Consider the following 7,085-nt stretch of genomic DNA (forward strand, 5'->3'; position numbering starts at 1 on the left):
CAACCTCTTCACCATTTGAATCCATTTTCCTCAAAAATTAACCCATACAAATGCAACTCCAATATATAATGGGTGCCATATTCCACAAGCAAACTTAAATAAGGACCACGTGTGAAAGACTATATTTTCACATTTCTTCTAACTCATGCTACCATATGGTCGTATTTGTAGACGACCCTTTATCTATTTTTTTATATGCAAGTTCATAAGATGCGTGGAAACAACCGAAACATTCAAGCATACACGTAATGACGCAATAATACACGAGTTGAGTATATTTTCAGCTCTTCCACTATAATATAGTGAAGTTCTCACATTTATCCATATTTACTCTATGTTGTTCGATTTCCTGTTCTATATTGATTCAGTTATATTATATCCTGACTTCATTTTTTTAAATCTCCATGTGAGTTTGATAAACTCATGAGACGGTTGATGGGGTTTGTTGACTTTGTGGTTGATGGGGTTTGTTGACTTTGTATTGCGGTTTTAATATTAATTTATTTGATTAATCTAGCTCTAATTATTATATAGTTTGTTTCAGTTTGATAAATTGTAATGAAAATGATAGTGTAGGTTTTTTAAAATATCGTTCATAGAATTTCTTTGAGTGTTATATCGAAATGCTGACGATAGTGGAAGAAATAAATAAAACAAAGTAAAAAAAAAACAGTATAAAATTCATCTCGTCACCAAGAGTTTATGTTAGATACAATATATAATCTCAATCATAATAAATTTACAATTCTTTTAAATAATAAATTTGTATATCATACTATAACCAAAAAAATGTTTCTTATCTCTTACGCTACATTCTTTGTACAAAATAGCAGATTACTAAATTATTGACAATTTTATGTTAAAAAAAGGTTTACTAAATTAAAGCACACCAGCAGGGTTTATGAAAAAAAAAAAAAAAAAAAAAAAAAAAAAAAAACGGTAAAAAAAAACAGTAAAAAAAGGCCCAGAAACTATAACAAAAGGGAGCCCTTTGAAAAACCCGATAATACCGGTTTATTCTTGTTACGAAAACCAAATTTTGATGATAGGCTTGGATTTTTGCTTCAAAACCAAAATTAAAACCGAATTTTTCGTGGATGATGACATCTTTTGAATTTGACTATACGAAATAAGGGTTCTCCATCCTACATCGGTATTAGACGTGCATAAAAAAACTGGTTTGGGAGCCGAAATGGGTTCACGATGAACCGATCCGATCCAATTCAGGAATCGAATCGCCAGATTACACCAATTCAAGATTATAACCGCTGGGACGGTTTAGAACCGGTTTCTCCAATATACTATGTTACATTTTTTTTTTGTTTTTTTCTAACGTGATTGTGATGGTTTTGGGATGTTCCTAGCTCGGTTTTTGGTCCATTTGGTTCATATTAACCATTCCTTGATAGTATATATAGGTATTAGATGTTGAGGCTTAATCAAACTACTAAAAAACTCTCTTAAATCAAAACATCGCTCTCAAGTCAAGCAATGGATTCGGCTCCCGTTGGTGTTGGAGATTCATCAAACGATATTACCGTTGTTGCCATCAAAGAAACAAATAGAAACCTAGAGATTTGGTGCAATTATGATTTGTGTATAATGTTAAGCGGTCCAAATAAAGCGTGATGCAAGAAATATGGTGTTTTTTCAAGGAAGAATAGAATTCAACATTGAAAACTCATATGAACAACAAATGTCCGCCGGTGAAATTTGGGCCAAGGCATAATTAAACAACAATGGCGAAAGATACTACATTGTGAAATTACGAAGTGGTTAAAATTCGGGATAAGATGACGAAGTTTGTGATTCAAGAATGCTTTCCTTTTAACCACTTCGACAATAAGCGATCGACTTCACTCATCCAAGATATTCTCTAACCACGATATTGCCATGTGAGTCGTACTTCCCTTAGACACGATTGTATTGAAATGTGAAAACTTGCAAAAAATGAAATGATATAGGATTTCATGTTCTAAAAAATCGGTCTAAATTTAACTTGTGATGTTTGGACAACTCCTCACGGTTCACCAGATGTGTACCTTTGCGTTACCACTTATTTGGGTAAGTCCCAAAACTTGGGTAATGATGAAGTGTACGATTACGTTTGAATGTTTGAATATCCGCACACCAGTATAAATTTATATAAAATTTAGATTATGTAATCAAAACTTGTAAACTTAAAGGAAAAGTTTTTTCTATATCTTTTGATAATGCATCAAATAACACTATCGCGGTTGGACAACTAAAACTAAAATATAAACTGGTTTGTGACAGTGTTTTTTTCATAGTCCATGTGTTGCACATATCATTAATCTGGTTGTGCAAGATGGACCAGCTTGCATGGACCTTGTAAAAGATGGTATTAAACAAATGCTAAAAGATATTTATAGTTCTAGTAATGCTCGATATCTTAATTATATGAACTTTTGTGCCGATGCGGATGCCCTTTGGTCGGGTCCTAAATGGGAAGTACGTACTCGATGGAATTCCACTTTCAACATGTTTGAATCTGTCTTAAGTCAAAAAGATACTTTAAAAATGTTTAGTGACAACCTTGCGGAACGTAATCAAGTTACAACTTATCCGAAGTCGAGTTGGGATACCATTAAACTTGTTTTGGAAATGCTTGGAGTTTTAAAAAAAATCAACTACTTTTTTAAAGGTTTATTATTTTACAAGTTGTTTAGTTTTAAACAAAATCTTTTTAACGTGTTAAAAAGTAGATGAGTTTGAAATTAAAGACGTAATGTTTGCTAATATGGTGAACTCCAGGCTTATAAAAGGCTTTGGTTTTAAAACACCACAATCAATCATGAAGTGTTTGTTTTTTCTTCTTTTTCACTTGTTTTATAGTGTAGAAAATTGTTAAGTCAAAATTTTAGAGTGAGTGGAATTTAAATTGTTAGTCAAACTTTTAGAGAATGTGGGTGAAATTTGAGAGACGATTGAGAGCTTAGTTTATGTGATTGTAACAATTTACTATATAATGAATATTTCTTTCTCGAGGCCTATATTTCTTTTGACTTTGAAGTTTTCTATGTATATTCTCACGTCCAGTTATGCTCTTTAATTATTATTGCCATTGGGGATATTTGAGGCCATTTTCGAACATATTTATGAGATAATGGTTAGAGAGTAACATTAGATGTATTGTTAGGTTACTTTGATGCTTTCATTTTGCTTCAGGTCGTGTCCGTGATGGGAGCATAATGGTTGACGTGTAAAATTTCACATAGGAAGGCACACAAGAACATGCAAGTCGAAGACCAAATGGTTGTTTGATGAGGTGGTTGAACCTAATCTAGTTTAATAGATAATACTTATGGATAATGACTATATGGTTGATAATATAGCCTAAGTGGTAGATAATTATAGTTTTGATGAAGAGCTTGTACAACATTTCAAGATTTGGCCCATTCTTTGGCCGTAACTGATATAAGGGTCTACATTGATACCATTGGAAGAAGACGATGACGACTCAAATGAGAATAGTGATTGCATGGTTGATGAGGCTAACCATATGGAGAAAATATAAATGTAGATGGTCGATTTCTACCACATAGTTGACATGTACGTAAAATAGGTGGGATTTCCAACAAACCAAGAGATTGATAATGTAGGCGGTGATACATATATGACTATTTTTTAAGATGCATAGGTTATGGAGATTATTGGAGAATGATGATTAGGAGTTTGTGTGTGTCTCCAAAGTCCAAATATAAGCTAAAAGGATAACGATGCTTAAAGAGCTTGCTGAAAAGAAAACATGTTCAATGGGTGTAGTTCATAATTTTTATATTTGGAAAAATGTTTACATCAAAGGCATATATAAAGGAAAAAGTAGTAGAGTATGATATGCAAAACATACGAGGCTTATCCTTTGCAAAAAAAAAATGATAAACTTAAGTTTAGCGTGGCTTGGAAAACATTACATGGTACCCTATTTTGTTAAAATATAATGTGGTACCATTATTTTAAATGAAAAAAACAAAATGATATGTTATTTATTAATGATTTGTCTTATTAGTTTTGTGTATGCCTCAAAAGATAAGATAAAATGACGCAATGCTTAAAGAGTATGGTGAAGATAAAACATGTTCAATAGGTGTAGTTCATAATTTTTATATTAGGACATGTTTACATCAAATGCATATATAAAGGAAAAAGCAGTAAAGTATGATATGCAAAAAAGACGTGACTTATCCTTCGCAAACAAATGATAAATTTAAGTTTAGGGTGGTTTGGAAAACATTTCATGCTATCCTATTTTGTTAAAATAGAGAATGTGGTACCATTATTTTAAATGAAATAAACATGAAAAATGTATGTTATTTATTAATGAGTTGTTTTATTAGTTTTGTGGGTGATTTTATTGTAATGTTTGGATTTATTTACCATTATGCTAGAAGTACCATCATAATGAAACATAATGAATACGAGTGTTTGTCAACATATAAATTCTGCTGTATTTTTTAGTTCACCAGTACAAAAACAATGTCCATTACAAATGGTATATCAATTTTTGTAATAAAACAACAATGCTTTATTACCCTAGAAAATCCTACAACCTATATAAAAACCCCCATTAACATTTTCCATTAATTCACACCAAAGAAGAACCTGGCTATACATGCTTTACATTCCAGTGTTGTGATTTTCTCTCTATCTCGGTACATTATTGTCCGTTGGGTAAACGGTTGTTTTTCTTCTTTGGCGGGTGCAAACGCCGACAGACCACTGTTGCTCTCCGTGAATCGTATTTGTCTTGCGTCCTGAGCAGTTTCTCTCGTTGTGCATGAACTCATCTTCCTTTTGTCCGTTGTGTAAATGGTTTATTCGTTGGGTAATAGAGTTAGAAGTTGGTCAACTCAACTCTATTCGTCTGACGATTTTGGAGGTAAGGCGGCGTCATTTTTTTTCCGGCGGGATCAAACGCCTTCGTCTTAATTCTTGATTTTTCTTCATTATTTTGTTTCTTTGTATGGATGCTTGGCATTGATGGGTGAAGAAGGACGAAAGACGGTCTTTCGTAAGGGTCGTAAATCTGTGTTTGATCGGCTTGCCAACCTAATCCACCACGTAATTCTAAAGAACACCACCTAGAGAAGATTGTTGTTTCTGTGTATGTCTCTAATTTCCCCTCTCACTTAGTTATACACGAATTGTGGAATATTTGTGGCAAAATGGGGGTGCTTATGGATGTGTTCATTGTAAAACATAAAAATAATCAGGGCTGGTCCAAGACAATTTATAGCCCGGCCAAATAAAAAAATGGGGCCCTTGGCTTGTACCCCTTATTGTGACATTATCTTATTCATTTTCTTGAAAGTTAGAAGAAATCATCATAACTTTTGAGTTACAATCAATTTTGGCTTTTGTTTTTTCGTTTTACACTTCCAGACATTTATTTTCTAGGAAATATTTTAACATATACAAGTAGCCGAGGTCACAGATTAACAAAGTGAAATGTGAGTATCTATAACCTACTGGTAGCTGCTGTGTAAGAAAGTGAAATACAACAGATATCAAAAGACACATGAAAAATCTAAAAATCATAATGAGACAATATAAGAAATCCAAATACGACAACTGTTGTACAAGAATCCTGAAATTCATAATGTAACTGTGTTAGAATAAGAAATCCAAATGTAGCAGAATTCAAAATAATCGAAGCCACAACAACATATGAAAACAAAATCGAATTTAACAGTGGAAGATTACAACAGAAACCAGAATAATCGAAGTCACAACATCATATTAGAAAAATCGAGTTTAACACCGAAACAATGCAACAGAAATCAGATTATTATGATCTGAGTCACAACATCAGATTACGAAAAAATCGAATTTAATATCGAAACCGGTATCACAATATATGAAAAAAAATCATAATTTGCATCTGACTAAAAAAATTGAAGTGAACAGCCTAAAATATCGATAGTATTACAAGGTAAGAATAAAAATCGAATTTTGCATCAGATTAGATAAATCGAATTTAACATAAAAGAAGCTTTGAACTTACATTGATTCAAAACTAATTGCGTGATTTGCATCTTTGAATTCTTTGATTCTCAAACTGATTCGGTCTTTCATAAAGAATTAGAAATCAATAGGGTATTTCAGCATCATAAATAAGAATTAACAGTGTGAGATATGAATCATTGATTCGTTGGATCAAAAATCATAGGAGAAATCGATCAGGTCTCAACTATCAATCGGTGCAAGGGTCAATCCGACAAGATCTCGACAACTCTCAATCAAGGGCAAAATTCATCAGATGGGGAAGAAAGAAATCGTGCAATCAGAAATAAAAAAAAATGGAAAATCGCACAAAAAAGAAATCGAAGTAACCATTGTTGGTTGCAGTCTGGAGTGGAAGCGCGCTGCAGATGCATTTGGAGTTTTCATAAAAATCGAAATTCACATCCTTGGAAATCGGAATTCACGTCGCACGCTTGACGCTACATATTCTAGCTCCCGCTTTCTCAGTTTTTCTTTGGCGCCTGATAATGTTAGGATTGGGCCTTAAACTAGTGGACTAGGCTAAAAAATAATAGGCTAACTTAATATACCTAATACAAAATGGGGCCCTATGGCGTTTGGGGCCCGGGGCGGTCGCCCAGCTTGCCCAGGCCCATGGGCCGGCGCTGATAATCAGGGGCAAATGTTTGGTTTTTTTTGTTTTATTATATTGAGTGATCATGCTTCTCTCATTCGGTCGTTTGTAAGGTTTGGATTGTAAACCTCAAATTTCATGCAAATGTTTCAAGATTAGATAAGAATCAGGTGAGACCCGTAGCTCCTATTATTCCAAGGAATTCCTATGTGTATAAGCTTGCTACTTCTTCTGATCATGTTTCTTATGCAAGTGTGGTCAAAGGTACAACTAAATTGGAGAATAAAGAAGTTACGGTAGATTCTAAGGTTGTTATTAAGGATGATGGGAGGGATAACTTAAGTTTTCCTCTAGCATTACTTGGGTGTTTTACAGATTTTCTGCCTATTGCAAACACTCATAATCTGTGTAAGGATGAAGGCTTCTTGGATGTTCAACCACAATATCTTAGGGGCTTATGGGTGCT

General features: G+C 33.4%; 1 long non-coding RNA gene across 1 annotated transcript; it reads right to left on the reverse strand.

Annotated features, from left to right (window-relative positions):
- Nucleotides 1–4,445: 4,445 nt before the first annotated feature.
- On the reverse strand, nt 4,446–6,520 carry LOC145166463 (uncharacterized). The gene is made up of 2 exons (XR_013740545.1): nt 6,026–6,520; nt 4,446–5,608 (listed from the first exon to the last, which is right to left on the reverse strand). It is a non-coding gene; the product is annotated as an uncharacterized LOC145166463 (long non-coding RNA).
- Nucleotides 6,521–7,085: the final 565 nt, after the last annotated feature.

This window comes from Lactuca virosa, chromosome 3, assembly GCF_052849685.1.
Source record: "Lactuca virosa cultivar CGN04683 chromosome 3, Lactuca_virosa_CGN04683_v6, whole genome shotgun sequence".
Classification (NCBI taxonomy): Eukaryota; Viridiplantae; Streptophyta; class Magnoliopsida; order Asterales; family Asteraceae; genus Lactuca; species Lactuca virosa.